Source organism: Marmota monax, unplaced genomic scaffold, assembly GCF_021218885.2.
Source record: "Marmota monax isolate L192 unplaced genomic scaffold, Marmota_monax_Labrador192_F-V1.1 WCK01_AAM20220418_F8-fsc00055, whole genome shotgun sequence".
Classification (NCBI taxonomy): domain Eukaryota; kingdom Metazoa; phylum Chordata; class Mammalia; order Rodentia; family Sciuridae; genus Marmota; species Marmota monax.
In genome coordinates this window covers 13,154,420-13,171,824 of record NW_026695205.1, presented here as the reverse complement: position 1 = coordinate 13,171,824, position 17,405 = coordinate 13,154,420, and the positions used below count along the sequence as shown (strand labels likewise).

At 43.8% G+C, this 17,405-nt stretch overlaps 1 long non-coding RNA gene across 5 annotated transcripts in view; it reads right to left on the bottom strand.

Moving 5' to 3' along the window:
• Nucleotides 1–17,405, bottom strand: part of LOC124083401 (uncharacterized) — a 42,323-nt gene that overhangs the window by 12,143 nt on the left and 12,775 nt on the right. For all 5 annotated transcript variants that reach the window (XR_009225473.1, XR_009225474.1, XR_009225475.1 and 2 more), the window contains 4 exons: nucleotides 17,169–17,339; nucleotides 11,807–11,926; nucleotides 9,823–9,945; nucleotides 2,812–2,991 (listed from right to left, as the gene is read on the bottom strand). This is a non-coding gene — a long non-coding RNA (uncharacterized LOC124083401). The remainder of the gene's footprint in view (nucleotides 1–2,811; nucleotides 2,992–9,822; nucleotides 9,946–11,806; nucleotides 11,927–17,168; nucleotides 17,340–17,405) is intronic.

Sequence of the window (17,405 nt, the reverse complement as noted above, 5' to 3'; positions counted from 1 at the left end):
TGCCCCTTCTTGACCACGCCCCTTTGGCCACGTGCAGGTGCTCCAGCCCCAAGCTGCTCACAGCTCAGAGGCGGGGCCTCACCCAGCTCCCTGGTGAATGTCAGTGCCTTCTTCCACCCTCAGCCGGTACTGAATAAAATCTGTTCCCACTGCTGTAACTAGGTCTGGCTGTGGCACCATGAGTAGTGGAATCTCAGGAGAGGAGAAATGGAGTCCAGGAGACCCCCTCCCTGCACTCCACCAGGCCAAGGGCTGCAGCAGCCTGAGCCAGGTGGGAAGAGGCACAGAGGGAGGCTTCCACAGGGAGTCTAGACCCTCACGCAGGTGCCCAAGGGCAGAGACCACCTCAAAGGCTTCTGGGACATGTAGTCTTTGAGACAGTGACTTAGCCAGGGTCTGCCCCATTTTAGAATCAGGGATTTTAAGAAAATCTGTTAATTCCCAGCCCAGGATGACCACTGTAGGAGGGTAGAAGAACCTGAGCTCAGACCAAATTCCCAGTAGCCTCTGGGAGCATTCCAGGTCATTCAGTCTGTCCTGCCTATACAGCTCTCACCATGGATGCCTCTGAGAACTGCAAGCTACACAGATGGGCTTCTCAGGGATTCTGGACAGTGTAGTCTGGTGCTCTACCCACACTGTCTTTGCCCTTCAGGACCATGGAAGCTGTTTGCCATGTGCTGGTCCAGGAACCCTGGAGGACCCTGGCAGTGGACTCTGGTGTTCTACCCATGCAGCCCTCACCCCAGAAGCCTAGGGGTTGCAAGTAGCACATTTACCCTCATAGTGCCAGGATTCTGGGTAGTGCAGTTTCGTATTCTACAATGCAGCCCAGCTGCAGAGGTCTCTGTGAGCTGCAGGCTACTCAGGCACCCCTAGTGATTCTGAACAGTGTAGTCTGGCATTCTGCCCATTCAGCCCTCACTCCAGAAGCCTATGGAGACTTCAAGTAGCACATTCACCCTCATACACCCACCCAGGATTCTGGGCAGTATAAACCAGCCTTCTACAATGCAGCCCCCCCCTCCCCTACAGAACTCTCTAGAAATTGCAGGCTACAAAGTCATTCAGGCATCCCTAGGGATTCTGGACAGTGTAGTCTGATGTTCTGCCCATGCAGCATCACTACAGTGGATTCTGGGAGCTGCAAGCCCCCAAGGATAATGGGTATTATAGCCTGGTGCTATGTTCAACTGTACAGTGACTAGTTAGAGCTTGGAGCATCCAGGAATTCTGAGTATTGTAGTCAGTTCTACTCAGTCAGCCCTGACCGCAGAGGTCTCTGAGAGCTATAGGCCATTGATTATTGTGGGTTGTGCAGTCCATCCTACCTAAGTGGACTTCACCCACATCACGGCTCTGGGATCTTTGTAGCACAAGCCTACCTAGACACCCCTGGGAGTCTATGTATTGCAATACAAACCTTGACCCAGCAGTACTCAAAAGGTAGGTGTCTGAGAGCTGCAGGCCCCCAGGGATTCTGGGTAGCATAGTCCTGTCTTCTGCCTCCATAGCCCTCAGTGTGGAAGCCTCTGAGAGTTCCAGGCCACATGGACATGGGCACCTCCAAGAATTCTAGGTAGTGTAGTTCAGCTCCCTACCCTGTAGCCCTCACTATTGCAGATCCTGGAACTGTGATTCCCCCCTGAGGATTCTGGATAAGGTAGTCCAGTGTTTTGCCTACATGCCCTTACTGCAAGGGCCATGAGAACTGAAGGCCACATGCTTGCCTTGATACTGAAGACCTCACTGTGGAAGTCTCCTGGAATTGCAGGCAGCACATTCACCAGTGTGTCCCCAGGAATTGTAGGTAGTGTAGTCTGACCTGCATAATGCACAACTCTCACTTGGGAGGCCTCTGGAAGTTGCAGGCTGCATACTCACCTGGGAAACACACCTCACCAAGGACTCTGGATACTGTAGTTAAGCTGAGAGCTGCTGACACTGAGATTTGTGGATAATATAGTCCTGTGTTTTTCCTACTCACTGCAGAAAATTCTGAAACTCAAATTCCCCCTTAGGATTGTGACTAATGCAGTTCAATAGTTTGCCCACTCACCACAGAGGATTCTGGGAGCTGCAGTCCCTGAGGGTTCTGGATAATGCAGTCTAGGGTTTGCCTGCACATTCCTGGTGAGGATCACAGGAGATGAAGACCCCATGCTTTCCCTGGGACCCTGGAGATTCTAGGAAGTGAGCTCTACCAACAAAACCATCACCACCAAATCCTCTGAGACTTACAGGGTTACAGGGTATGTAGGCATCCCTAGACATTCTGAGCATTGAAGTCTGGTATTCTGCCCTTACAATTCTCACCCCCAGAGGCTCCTGGGCAGAGCAGGCACCCAAAAGTAACTGGCAGCATAGTTTGATTTTTTGTCAGTACAGCCCTCTCTGCAGAGGTCTCTGCAAGTTGCAGGTCACCAAGAATTATGGGTAGCACAGTCTGTCATTTGACCTATGTTGCCCTCACTGTAGAAGGCTATGGTAACTGCAATGAAGATTCTGCAGTTACCCAGGATTCAGGTAGTACAATCCATCATAATCTTTGCATCTCTCACCCTAGAGGCTCCTGAGAGCTTCTTGCTGCATTTTCATGAGCCCTTACCCTCAGGCCCCAGTGAGACTCCAGGCACTGGGTCCTCCCTGCATCATCTTGAGGGGGCATTTGTGTCCTCAGACACTCAAGCCACACAAAATACATTGACATACCATGATAATGAGCAGCCAAAGCCTCAGTAAGAAATACTGTTGTAAAATAAGTTCTCCTAAAATATTACCTGAGAAAGTAAAGAACATGGCAGAACTTACTTCTCAGCCCACCAGGCAGTGCACAGGAAGCTTCTTCCTCATGTTTTCCTCACATGGACCTCAGTCATCCTGAATCCACAGTGGAGCCTCCATGGGTAGGTGCCAAGGAGAAGGAAGCTCTAGTGCTCACCATAGACATATCCACCAGGCATCCCCAGTCCATGATATCTTTCCAGGTGTCTCCCAGGATTAAAAAAAGAAAGAAAGAAAGAAAACCTCTGGTCTACACCTTAGATAGAGCCTCTAGGAGTCCCTAGATGTGGCATCTCTCAGGTGGATCCCCAGAAGAAGGAAGTTGGATTAGGGCACAGAACACAGCCCCCAAAAGCAGTTGATCACAGAAAGTTGTTCTGAGTGCCCCCTGCTGGCCACTGTGGGCAGTGCAGGATGCTGGGTGTTCACTGTTCAGAGCTGCACCCCCTTGTGCTAGGCACAATGAAGCTCTTAAATTCATAGTTCTGACTATTCCAGGTCATGATTTTGGAAATCGAAAAGAAATAGAGCCTACCATCCTATGTCTTGATCAGAATGGATGGAGATAGCAAGTAGCAAAGTACATGACCCATACACAAAATTTCACTGATTTCCTATAATTCAGCCATCATGTAGGGGAAACAGTGAAATTTATAAACTGGAATAAGAAAAATTTTAAAGCATTAATATTTAAAATAGAGACCCCAAATTTGAAGTACTTACATGTAAATCTTAAAGTACAACCATACTTTCAGAAAATCTTGAAATGTTTATAAAGAAATCAAATGAAATATAAATAAATGCAGAGATAGTCTTTGCTCAGGTCTCAATATAATTAAGATGAAATTATCTCAAATCTGATCTGAAGATTCAGTGCATTCCAGAAATTCCCAACAAGCTATTTATAAACCTAGACTAGACAGCACTGACTGCAAAAGAATACACTTCAAGAAGCCACATATCTGGATGCCAGAACCTATCAAAATACTCCCTAGACTTGAATTTAAAATGTGAAACACTAAAACTCCAGAAGATATGCATGACCACATGTTTCATGATAAGGTTTTATATGTAGCCCCCGCAAAAAAAAATCCATAAAAGATGGGGACGTGGCTCAGTGGTTAAGCTCTGGGTTCAATCCCAGCTACCAAGCAAACAAACAATAACAACAAGAAATCCATGAAAGAAAACCTGATGTGGACTGTAGTAAATTTCTCTGTTAAAAAAATCATATAAAGGAAATGAAATGACAAGTCAAACACTGGGGGAATCTTTGGAAGATATATGTCTAAAACAAACTTGTGTAAAAAATATACTGAGACATTCAACAATAAGACAACATAATGGGTAAAGACATGAACAGACAACTCACAAGAAATATACGACATGGCAAAGAAGCATAGAAATGATTCTTAGTATCACCTGTCATGAGGAAAGCACAAACTAAGACCCCAAGGTGCACTGCACACCTACTGAGCTGCTAAGGTCTTTACTAAGTGTAGTATCAACCATGAGGATGATGAGCAGCCACAGGCACTCTTGTGCATTGCTGGAAGAGCACACAACAGTTCAACACTATCAAAAAACTGGGCATTTTCTCTAAAGTTAGACATGGTGTCACCACACAATCCTAAAAATATAGACAACTTCCTCAAAAATGTATATCTAGATAACAGCATAACTACATATAGTAGTTCTATTCACAATGCCCCAATACCTTAAGCAATCAGGATGTGCTTCAATGGGTGAACAAATAGCATAACTGCTATGAATCTATGCCATGGAGGCCCTGGTGTCTCTGAGCTGGAATCTTTAATCTTGGGGTCTCCACTACAGTTCCAGCTGCCTTCTCGCTTCATACATCACACTCTCAGAGGCTGCCCACAGCAACTAACCATTTCCCTGGCCTCCCAGGTTTCCTTTGAAATCTCAGTGAAAGCCTCCATAACTCCCTAACTCCAATGTTCCCCAATCAAAAAAAAAAAAAAAAAAAAAAAGATAATAGAAAAAGCACCATGTGGTTGATGCCAAGTTCTTTTACCATCTCAACCAGTAGGCAAGATTTCTATGACTATGGCTGTAGTATCCTCTGAGTGCCTGGCATGGTGAAACAACTTCCCAACCCCCTTATTCAAGCAGGTGCACAAATGGTCTCAAAGAATTTTTACTTTTATAACCTTGAGCCAGAGATAGGTGAGATCTTTTCAATTCCTAAGATGCCCACAAGCCATCTTTTATATTGTCTCTGGGTAAAGTAATTTAGCATCTCTGCAGTAGTGGTAATGTCCTAAACAATAACAACTTCCTTCACCCCAATTTTACATTTTTCTGGGCAAACTGGAAATTGTTAAAATCTTTCTGCTCTGCTTTCTAATCTGATCCACAGTAAATTTGACTAAAGGTCACCAGCAATATCCATCTCACTACCTGAATGCTGTGTTGCCTTGAAATTTCCTTTGCCAGATTAATTAGTTCATCACCTTTTAATTCAACCTCATAGAATGTCTCAGGACACAGGCAAAATGTAGACAACTTCCTAGCAAGAGTGTAATATGAATGCCCTCTAGTCGTATTTCAATACAGTCCTCTTCCTCTGAAACCTTACAACTCCATTCTTTGTTTCTTACAATCCTATTGGCATTTTAGACTTCTGAGAACCCACCAGAATCCCTCAAATTAAGCTCCACCTGCAACATACTAAACCTTTCCCAGCTTTATCTCTAAATATTTCAAACTTCCTCCCCCAAAAAACCATCTCCAAAGACTACTGAATCGTATAAGTTATTCATAGCAAAAACCCACTCACTGATTTAGTCAGCTTTTTCACCACTGTGACCAAAAGATCTGACAAGAAAAATTTTAAAAAGGAAAAGCTTATTTGCTGCTCATGGTTTCAGAGGCCTCACTCGAAAGACACACAACTCAATAGCTCATTTAAAAAAAAAAATTAGTAATCAATGGACTTTTATTTATTTATATGGAGTGCTGAGAATTGAGCCCAGTGCCTCACACATGCTAGGCAAGCACTCTACCACTGAGCTCTTGGTCCAAATTGAAGCAGAACATCATTGCCAAAACTGTAGAGAAGAAAAGCTGGCAAACAAGGAGGGGGGGGGGGAGAGAGAGAGAGAGCGCGCACGAGAGAGCTCTTCTCCCCAGGGAGAAAATATTAACCTCAAAGGAATGCCACCATTTACCCACCTTGTCCAGTTACACCCTACAGTTACCACCCAGTTAATCCCTATCAGTGGATAATTAGGTTAATGCTTTCATTAAATTGGTGCACTGATGTGGGTTAATGCTCTCAGGATCCAGTCATTACACATTTAAATTTTATCTCATTGACTCACATGAGTTTTTTAAAGGATAATTCATATCTAAACCATAATAGCTATGGATACCATAAAAACATGAAGGAGACAGGGCAGCTATTATATTAGCCTTAGGTGCTACACTATGGATATCATATTAGTATTAAAGATCACAGGGAGATACTATTTTGCTTTAGATGTTATAGTATGTATATTATATTTGGATTAGAGACCACAGGGCAGCTATTATATTAGTTTTTTATGTCATGTTGTGAATATTATTTTAGTATTAGAGGCCATGATGTGGACATTATATTAATATGGAAGCTGTTATATTAGTGTTCAAGTCTACTCTATGGACACTATATTTGTATTAGAGGCCACATATGGTCACAATAGCATCAAAGGCTACTATGGATAATACATTAGCATTAGAGGCTGCACACAGACAACATGTTAGCATTATCACTCCACCGTAACAGTATTATGACACTGCCATATCCAGGAAGGTGGCACATACCCTCTGGTGGTCATTAGGACCCAGCACAGAATGCTTCAATTCAGAGGTGTATGGGCACCCCATGACATTCCTGAGAAATGGATGAAATTCAGTACTGTATCTAGATTACTCAAGGCCATGATTTTGGAAATTCAAACTAAAATGAAACCGAGTATCCTTGTTTTTTAAGAAATGGTAATTGAACAAATTATTCAAACCTTATTAAGTGAAATGAATGTAGACACAAACAGAAACTCCTACAAAAATTAACTCATAATAGTCCACAACTAAAATGTGATAAAACTAAAAAAAAATTCTGGAAAGAAATAAGAAAACCTATGTAATCTTAGATTTAGTAATGGTAGTGTATATTTGTTTCTGGGGGGTTTGAATGTAGGGCCTCACACATGCTGTACAAACTTTTTAATACTGAGTTACTTCGCCAGTCCTTGCTGATGAGATTTAACTCACAATACCAAATACCAACTGACTGAAAAAAAATACCAATAACATGGACTTTATAAAGTTCAATTTTTGGGGGGGGCTGGGGATGTGGCTTAAGCGGTAGCGTGCTCGCCTGGCATGCGTGCGGACCGGGTTTGATCCTCAGCACCACATACAAACAAAGATGTTGTGTCCGCCCAAAGCTGAAAAATAAATATTTAAAAAATTAAAAAAAAAATTTAAAAAAAATAAATAAAGTTCAATTTTTTACGAAGTGCACTGTTGCATGCCAACAACCCCAATTACTGAAAAGGTTGAGGCAGGAAGATTGCAAACTTGAGCCCAGGCTAGGAAATTTTTTAAAGGATGGGATTAGCTCAGTGGTAGAGCACTTGCCTAGTTTATGTGAGGCCTGTGGTACAATCCCCAGCACAACACATACACACACTCATACATGCACACAAGCACACACACACACACACACACACACACACTTTTTTCCTACTCTGTAAAAGATGGCACATAGTTATACAAAATGATGCTCAGCATCCCATATCATCAGGGAATCATAAATTAAAACAATAGTGAGGTAGTATGGCACATCTTTTAGAACTACTGAACTAAAGAAACAGCAGTGCACCAACAGCTGCAGGATGTGAGATACCAGCAGTCTCAGGCATTACTAGGAGAATATGTGACATGGCCATTTTGGAAGACGATGTGCCAGTTCTTCCCAAAGCAAAAAAGTCCAATCTATAACCCAGCAGTGTCCCTATAAATCATCTTCTTTTAGAGAAATTCTTTGAAAAAGTATGTCAAAACAAAACTAGCATGTAATTATGCATAGCAGCTCTATGATGCTGATCAGATCATAAATAAGAATGTCCTCCCATAGCTGAATGCATAACCAACACAGAATATAAAAGAATGAACTGCCACCCTTCACAGAGACATAGATAAAACCTACCTGGTATACTGCTAAGTAAAATAAGCCAGGCTGAAGAGGCTACATGCTGTATGGTTTACCTTTTATGACATTCTAGAAAAGACCAAATTACAGAGGAAAAGTTGTGCAGGATGAGGCCCAGGAGCCTCCCAGCACAGGAGTCTCCATTTACATGGAGTTGGGGTACACCACCCTGCCTGTGGTTTTTCTCATGACCATCCTCCATCCTGAAGCTGCCCTAGAGCCCACCAAAAGTCCTTATTAAAGCACAAGCCCCTCCTAGGCCCCCAGGAGATTCTACAGGATTTAGGAGCTCTGTGCAAATAACCAAGGTAAAAGAATCAATATTAGAACAAAAAATGCTCCTAACACCTCTGTCACTCAGAAAATATGAAGATTTTAGGAGTGCTGTACCAGGAACTGGGTGCAGAGGCTGAATGTGTGTATTTCTTTTTTTTTTTTTTTTTTAGTTTTCGGCGGACACAATATCTTTGTATGTGGTGGTAAGGATCGAACCCGGGCCACATGCATGCCAGGAGAGCGCGCTACCGCTTCAGTCACATCCCCAGCCCTGAATGTGTATTTCTTATTATGTCAAAGCCCATAATCTGGAGCAATAATAAATTCATTGCTCATAATGAAACAATGAATTAATTATATGTCAGAAACTGGGAGCTAGATGGGGTGAGAAGTTATGATAAACAAGGGGTGAAGGCAGAGGGATCTATGTCATAAGGGGTCAGAATCCACTGACTGCAGATGAGTATAAACTCACATTTTGCTTAAAACATTCACAGATGGTTCCACATAAACATAGTTATAACTAGGGGATATGAAAAGATTAGAATACATATACACTTCTTTGCATTGTCAGTTGTGTGGATCATGATGCAAGATGAAATATGTTTTATAGACTTTTTTAAAGACCTTTATTTTATTTGTTATTTTTATGTGGTGCTGAGGATCAAACCCAGTGCCTCACACATGCCAGATGAGTGCACTACCACTGAGCCACAGCCCCTGCCAGATGAAAGATTTTAATATCACTCTCTAATCAAAGGAGCCAGGACTCTTTGAAGAAATGGCTGATACTAAGAGTAAGACAGTAAATATATAAGTCAGGGTAATTTAAATCTCAGAAAGAAAAAACTTTGGGACAAAACCAGAAAATATGTTAAAGGACAACAGGAGATAATGGAAAGATCTCCAATGGAAAGAATTCCCAATGGTTAAAGTAGGGATGAATTGAGCAGCAAAGTAGTATTTTTAAAAGGGAGGGGACAAAAAACAGCTTAAGGAAACTATCCAGATGACTGATATATATAAATGACTGAATACACAAACAAATGAGGTTGAGTAGAAACCTCTTGTGCAGAAGAATTCCATATAATTGAGAGAGACACAGTCATCAAGGAGGTAGAGCTAACTCTCTGATCCCTAAGCGTGAGCTCTGCATTATGACTTCCTCCAGAAGAACAGACAATGTGGACATGCAAAAAAAGAGTAACCTCACAGTAAGAAACCTGAAAGGCCCTTCTTCAAGCAGGTGAGCACAATCAATACTACCATTTCACCTTGAGGGCATGAGATGATAGAGCTGCTTTTCATGTCAGTGACCAGCTTCCCCAGTCCAATAGCCCCAGGCTAAATATGAGAAACACAAGGAAACCTGAAAGGCACTGCCTCAGCCAGGTGAGCACAGTCAATACTAATATGACAATAAGGACAAGAGATGACAGAGCAGCTCTTCACCTCTGTGACCTGCCTCCCCCAGACCCACAGCCCCAGTTTAAAAATGAAAAAAAAAAGGAAAATTCAAAAAAAATTCTAAAAAATACCTGACAAGTCGTCCTCAATGCTGTCAAGGTCATCAGAAGAAGGAAGTTCATAGAAACTGTCACGCCAAGAGAAGTCTATGGAGACATGATGACTGGATGTCATGTTGGCTCCTAGATGAGATCCTAGAACAGGAAGACACAGAACTGAGAATCCAAAGGATATGTGACTTCAGTTAATGTTAACATACCATTATTTTTTCTTCATGACAAATGGTCTAAGATGTTAACACTTTAGAGACAGCTCACCGAAGTCATAACAAGGGAAGAAACCAGGTTGAGGCTACCTGGGAAATCTCTGCACTTTCTTTTCAATTTCTGTATAAAGATAAAACTAAGCCTGGCATGGTGGCACATGCCTGTAATCTCAGCATCTTGGGAGGCTGAGGCAGGATGTCCGGGTGAGACATCTGACAACTATGGCAGGTACAGAACAAGGCAGAAGCCATTATGTCAACCTCCTCAACAAAGTAAACCTGCACTTTGTTCAGCTCACAATAATAACATGTCTGATTTCTGCTTCTAATAATTCAAATGCAACCATTTAAATATGATCAAAAGTGCATGTACTTTTCTAACGAATCCAACAAATATGAGTGAGATACTCAACTGCATTCTAAAAGTCATCTTATAAGCACATAGGGGCACCAACATTAGGATAAAATGTAATCATGGCATTTCCTACATGAAATAACCCTAAATTCTAATAAATACATAATTTCAAAAGAAAGACAAATTTCTGAAATCAAAAGCAAATTGATACATTTTTAAATGATATTTTGAACAAAGGCAAAACACTTAAAAGAGTTCTCCCACAAGAATTCCTGACAACATAAAGTATCATGCTCATTAGAAGGCTCATCCCTTTGTATGCAAGGAATAAGAGAACTTTCTGATGAATATAGAACTTTAATAGGACATATGGAAATGCTTTCTAAATTTGAAAAGAAGAAAATATCTTTTTTTAAAAAAAGCTTATTTTTAGTAAATGTATCTGAATTACAAAAAAAGCAGCTACTGACTTGTCTCTTACATTTTGTAATGATTTGCATCTCAGGAGATTTCATCTATAGTGGTTTTTAATATCATGAAATATCAATAGTTAACATTAAAAACATCATCATCCCTCTTCTCTTTTAAAACTGATTTGAGATTTTCTTAGAATAATTTCATATGAATTTGGAAGACGCACTTTGGTATATGTGTATATGTGTAAATACATGATCTTTTTAAAAAATTTTTTCTTTATTTTTAGTTGTAGTTCAACACAATACCTTTGTTTTATTTACTTATTTTTATGTGGTGCCGAGGATCAAACCCATGGCCTCGCACGTGCTAGTCGAGTGCTCTACTACTGAGTCACAACCCCAGCCCCAATACATGATCTTTTGAAACTATACCCCTCATGCTTGAGTCCTGTCAAAGACATCTTCTGTGTGTGTGGTGCTGGGATGGACTCCATGGCCTCTCACATGCCAGGCAAGTGTTCTGCCACTGAGCTGCACACCCAGTCTCAAACATGTCTTAATAAACGGAAATTAATTAAAATCATTTGATTATGAGCATTTCCAAACAAGACAATTCTCTCAAAACAATTTTCTCAATCAAAAACAAAGTAAGCTAAAAGAAATTTTTAAAATATTCCTTATTGGTGTAATCAAATAGAAAATGAATAAAAAATAGAAGTTCACAGAATTAAAAATCCTATACAGGGCTAGAGTTGTGGTGCAAAGGCAGAGCATTTGCCTGGCATGTGTTAGGCCCTGGGTTCAATCCTCAGCACCACATATAAATAAACAAAATAAATAAATAAAATAAAAAGAGCCACTGACAACTAAAAAAAAAATTTTTAAATTCTGTAGAAAATTTAAAGAATATTAATTAAAAATTGAATAGGAAAAACCTATTACACAGAACTGAAGGCCATGGGGAATTACATAGCAAAATAACTCTAAAATAAGAAAAATAAATGAATCAATTAGCATACAAAAGCTTGGACTGATACTTAGAGTTCTCCCACTGGATGGGATCCTGGGATCATCAGGGCTCAAGGCTGGCTGTCATCTGCCCTTTAACAAATTCTGATTTTATTTCAAATGTTCATGATCTATAGAGAATAAAAGAGAGAGAAAGGTGACTTTTCTAAATTTATTTTATGGTATGTCAAATTTTGATAATAGTCAAGATAATTCATCCAATGCAGAACCTCAGTGTTTATACAACAGATGTTATTTGTGCACCATGACAAATATACTGGCAATTAGCACAGCAGCCAGGGAGCTGCTCATCCTAGACGAGCAGGGGCAGAGTCTGGAGGAGGGGGATGGAAGGTCAGGAGGAGGGGGGGCCTGGAAGATAAGTGGGGTCTGGAGAAGAGGCAGGGTCTTAAAGAGGAGGAGGGTTGGGCTGGGGTTATGGCTCAGTGGTAGAGCACTTGCCTAGAATGTGTGAGGCACTGGGTTCAAACCTAAGCACCACATAAAAATAAATAAACAAAATAAAGGCATTGTGTCCATGTGCAACAACAACAACAAAAAATTAAAAAGAGGAGGGGTGAGGTCTGCAGGAGGGGCAGGACAGGAAGAAGGGAAAGATCTGGAGGAGAGAAAGGGTCTGAAGGAGGGGGAGAATGAGTCACAAGGGGGCAGGGCTTTGCAGATGGATGGGACCTGAGGGAGGGACAGGCCATAGAACATGAGTAGGACCTAGAGGAGAGGCATGGTAGGAAGGAGGGGGAAGGGTGGTTCAGGAGGACAAGCAGGGCCATAGAATATGGGTGGGGTCTAGAGGAGAGGCAGGGTCTGGAGGGTCCAGGAGAGGGCTGGGGATGTGGCTCAAGCGGTAGTGCACTCCCCTGGCATGCATGCGGCCCGGGTTCGATCCTCAGCACCACATAAAAAGATGTTGTATCCACCGAAAACTGGAAAATAAATATTGAAATTCTCTTTTTTTTTAAAAAAAAAGGGTCCTGGAGGGGTGGCTTCTTGCTAATTAAACTGTCCACCAAAAGAAAAACGTGTGGCTGTGGTAGCTCAGTGGTAGAGCGCTTGCCTAGCATATGTGAGGCACTGGTTTTGATCCTCACCACCACATAAAAATAAATAAATAAAATAAATATATTGTGCCCTTCTACAACTAAAAAAAAATGAAAGAAAAACTAAGCAGAGATTAAAGAAAAAGAAAAATGTGGTTCATGAGTTCAGTTCCACAAAAAACAGGAGATGTATTTTTAATAAATTCTGGCTTTGTTAGAAGTAATATATTTAAACTTAAGCAGCTCAAAAGGCTGAAGCAGAAGGCTCTCGACTTCAAAACCAGCCTCAGCAAAAGCAAGGCATGAAGCACCTCAGTAAAACCCTGTCTCTATAATACAAAATAGGGCTGGAGATATGGCTCAGTGATCACATGCAACAACAACAACAACAACAACAAAATAAGTACTGAGTTCAATCCCCAGTACCCCAAAATAAAAATTAAAAAAGTTTTTTAAAATAACATAGTAGGCTGTTAACATATGTACTTTTCAATTTTTTTCTACTATTTTAACACTGCAAGAAAAAGCAAACCATTTAAACACTAAGGAAAACAAGGAAGTGGACTGGGGTCCCCTTCCCTTAGGCTGTACATTCCTCCCTCCCTACACATTCCTCCTTCCTCCCTGCCAGATTCCCTAGAAACCACCCTGGGTCACTATATTAAGATGATGAGGGTCATAGCCTAAGGAAGGGTCACTGCTGCACAGGGAGCCAGGATGAAATTGTGAAGGACAGAGAGGGGCTGACAGCCAAGGATGCCCTCAGCTCTCAGGTCCAGGACAGGGTTTGCTCCTCATGCTTCCCACCATCCCCTCACCAGCTGCCAGAGCTGCCAGAAGCTTCTGAGCCATTTCTCTGAGGCTGCTCTGAGGAAAAGGGAATCACAGGTGTCCCTAGAGACATGACCCATGAGGGTCCCCATGCTACGCATCTCCTCAGGCTGCTCTGAGCAGAAAACCCCAGACTTCTCTAAAAATATAACCCATGAGGGTCCCCAAGCCAGGCATCTTCCCCAGGCTATTCACAGGAGAAGGGAACCCCAGGCATCCAAAGAGACATAAACCACGAGGGTCCACCCACCAGGCATCTCCCTCAGGCCGCTCTGAGGAGAAGAAAAGCCAGGGCCTACATAGAGTTGTTACCCACAAGGCTCCCCACATCTGGCTTCTCCCTCAGGCCAATGTGAGGAGAAGAAAGCCCCGGGCATCCCTAAGACATGACTCACAAAAGTCCCTAAGCCAAGAGTCCGCGCTGAGGCTGCTCTGAGGAGAAGGGAGTTCCCTGAGCCCCTGGAGGCATGACCCATGAGAGTCCCCAACCTGGGTGTCTCTCTCAATCTGCTCTGAGAAGGGAGCTCTGCCCCTCCCTGTGGAGTGACCCAACACTCCCAGGACTGGGGCTCTCCCGGTTGGTCCTGAGAGGGAAGTCAGCTCCTCATTCTCAAGGAGGCAGAATTAAAGTTGGCGGCAAGGCCCTGCCCCTTATTGACCACGCCCCTTTGGCCATGCGCTGTGCAGGAGCTCCTCCCAGCTCAGAGGCGGGGCCTGTCCTGGCTCCCTGGCGAATGTCAGCACCTTCTTCCACCCTCAGCAGTTAATGAATAAAATATGTTCCCACTGCTCTAACTAGGTCTGGCTGTGGCACCTGAGGAGTCAAATCTCAGAAGAGGAGAAATGGAGTCCAGGAGACCCCCTCCCTGCACTCCACCAGGCCAAGTGCTGCAGCAGCCTGAGACAGGCAGGCAGGGGCACAGAGGGAGGCAGCTACAGGGAGTCTAGACCCTCAGCCCAAGGGCAGAGGCCAGAAACAGACCACCTCAGAGGCTTCTGGGACGTGTAGTCTTTGAGACAGAGTGACTTAGCCAGGGACTGCTCCAATTCAGAATCAGGGGTTTTAAGAAAATCTGTTAATTCCCAGCCCAGGGTGACCACTGTAGGAGGGTAGAAGAACCTGAGCTCAGACCAAATTCCCAGTAGTCTCTGAGAGCATTCTAGGTCATTCAGTCTGTCCTGCCTGTCCAGCTCTCACTATAGATGCCTCTGGGAGCTGCAGGCTACACAGATTCAGGGTTCTCAGGGATTCTAGACAGTGTAGTCTGGTGCTCTGCCCACACCGTCTCTGCCCTTCAGGACCATGGAAGCTGTGTGCCATGTGCTGGCCCAGGTACCCTTGAGGACCCTGGCAGAGGACTCTGGTGTTCTACCCCTGCAGCCCTCACCCCAGAAGCCAGAGGCTACAAGTAGCATGCACATTTACCCTCATACCCCCAGGATTCTGGGTAGTGCAGTCTTGAATTCTACAATGCAGCCAATCTGCAGAGGTCTCTGTGAGCTGCAGGCTACTCAGGAACCCCTAGTGATTCTGAACAGTGTAGTCTGGCATTCTGACCATTCAGCCCTCACTCCAGAAGCCTATGGGGGCTTCAAGTAGCACATTCAACCTCATACCCACACCCGGGATTCTGGGTAGTGAAATCCAGTCTTCTACAATGCAGCCCCCACTGCAGAGGTCTCTAGAAATTGCAGGCTACACAGTCACTCAGGCATCCCTAGGGATTCTAGACAGTGTATTCTGGTGTTCTGTCCATGCAGCATCACTACAGTGGATTCTGGGAGCTGCAAGCCCCCAAGGATCATGGGTATTATAGCCTGGGGCTATGTTCAACTGTACAGTGACTACCTAGACCTCGGAGCCTCCAGGAATTCTGAGTATTGTAATCAGTTCTACTCAGTCAGCTCTGACCGCAGAGGTCACTGAGAGCTGTGGGCCATGATTATTCTGGGTAGTGCAATCCATCCTACCTAAGTGGACTTCACCCACATCACGGCTCTGGGATCTTTGTAGCACAAGCCTACCTAGACACCCCTGAGGAGTCTGTGTAGTGCAATACAAAGTTTGCCCAGGCGGTACTCAAAAGGAAGGTGTCTGGGAGTTGCAGGCCCCCAGGGATTCTGGGTAGTATAGTATTGCCCTCTACCTCCATAGCCCTCACTGTGGAAGCCTCTGAGAGTTCCAGGCCACATGGACATGGGGCACCTCCAAGAATTCTAGGTAGTATAGTTCAGCTCCCTACCCTGAAGCCCTCACTATTGCAGATCCTGGGAACTGCAGTTCCCCCTGAGGACTCTGGATAAGGTAGTCCAGTGTTTTGCCTACATGCCCTTACTGCAAGGGCCATGAGAACTGAAGGCCACATGCTTGTCTTGGTACTGAAGACCTCACTGTGGAAGCCTTCTGGAATTGCAGACAGCACACTCACCAGTGTGTCCCCAGGAATTGTAGGTAGTGTAGTCTGACCTGCATAATGCACAGCTCTCACTTGGGAGGCCTCAGGGAGTTGCAGGCTGCATACTAACGGGCAACACACCCCACCAAGGATTCTGGATACTGTAGTTAAGCTCTCAGTCCAACAGTCCTCACAACGGAGGATCCTGAGAGCTACTGGCACCGAGATTTGTGGGTAATTTAGTCCTGTGTTTTTCCTACTCACTGCAGAAAATTCTGAAACTAAAGTTCCCCCTTAGGATTGTGGGTAACGCAGTTCAGTGGTTTGCCCCTCACCACAGAGAATTCTGGAAGCTGCAGTCCCTGAGGGTTCTAATAATGCAGTCTAGTGTTTGGCCTGCACAGTCCTGCTGAGGATCACAGGAGCTGAAGACCCCATGCTTTCCCTGGGACCCTGGAGATTCTAGGATGTAAGCTCTACCAACAAAACCATCACCACCAAATCCTCTGGGACTTACAGGGTTACAGGGTATGTAGGCATCCCCAGATATTCTGAGCATTGAAGTTTGGTATTCTGCCTTTACAATTCTCACCCCCAGAGGCTCCTGGGTAGAGAAGGCACCCAAAAGTAATTGGCAGCATAGTTTGATTTTTTGTCAGTACAGCCCTCTCTGCAGAGGTCTCTGCAAGCTGCAGGTCCCTAAGAATTATGGGTAGCACAGTCTGTCATTTGACCCATGCTGCCCTCCCTGCAGAAGGCTCTGGTAACTGCAATGAGGATTCTACAGTTACCCAGGATTCTGGGTAGCGCAATCCATCATAATCTTTGCATCTCTCACCCTAGAGGCTCCTGAGAGCTTCTTGCTGCATTTTCATGAGCCCTTACCCTCAGGCCCCAGTGAGACTCCAGGCACTGGGTCCTCCCTGCACCATCTTGAGGGGGCATTTGTGTCCTCAGACACTCAAGCCACACAAAGTACATTGACATACCATGATAATGAGCAGCCAAAGCCTCAGTAAGAAATACTGTTGTAAAATAAGTTCTCCTAAAATATTACCTGAGAAAGTAAAGAACATGGCAGAACTTACTTCTCAGCCCATCAGGTAGTGCACAGGAAGCTTCTTCCTCATGTTTTCCTCACATGGACCTCAGGCATCCTGAATCCACAGTGGAGTCTCCATGGGTAGGTGCCAAGGAGAAGGAAGCTCTGGTCCTCACCATAGATATATCCACCAGGCACCCCAGGCCATGGTATCTTTCTAGGTGTGTCCCCAGGATTAAAAAAAAAAACAAAAAACACTGGTCTACACCTTAGATAGAGCCCC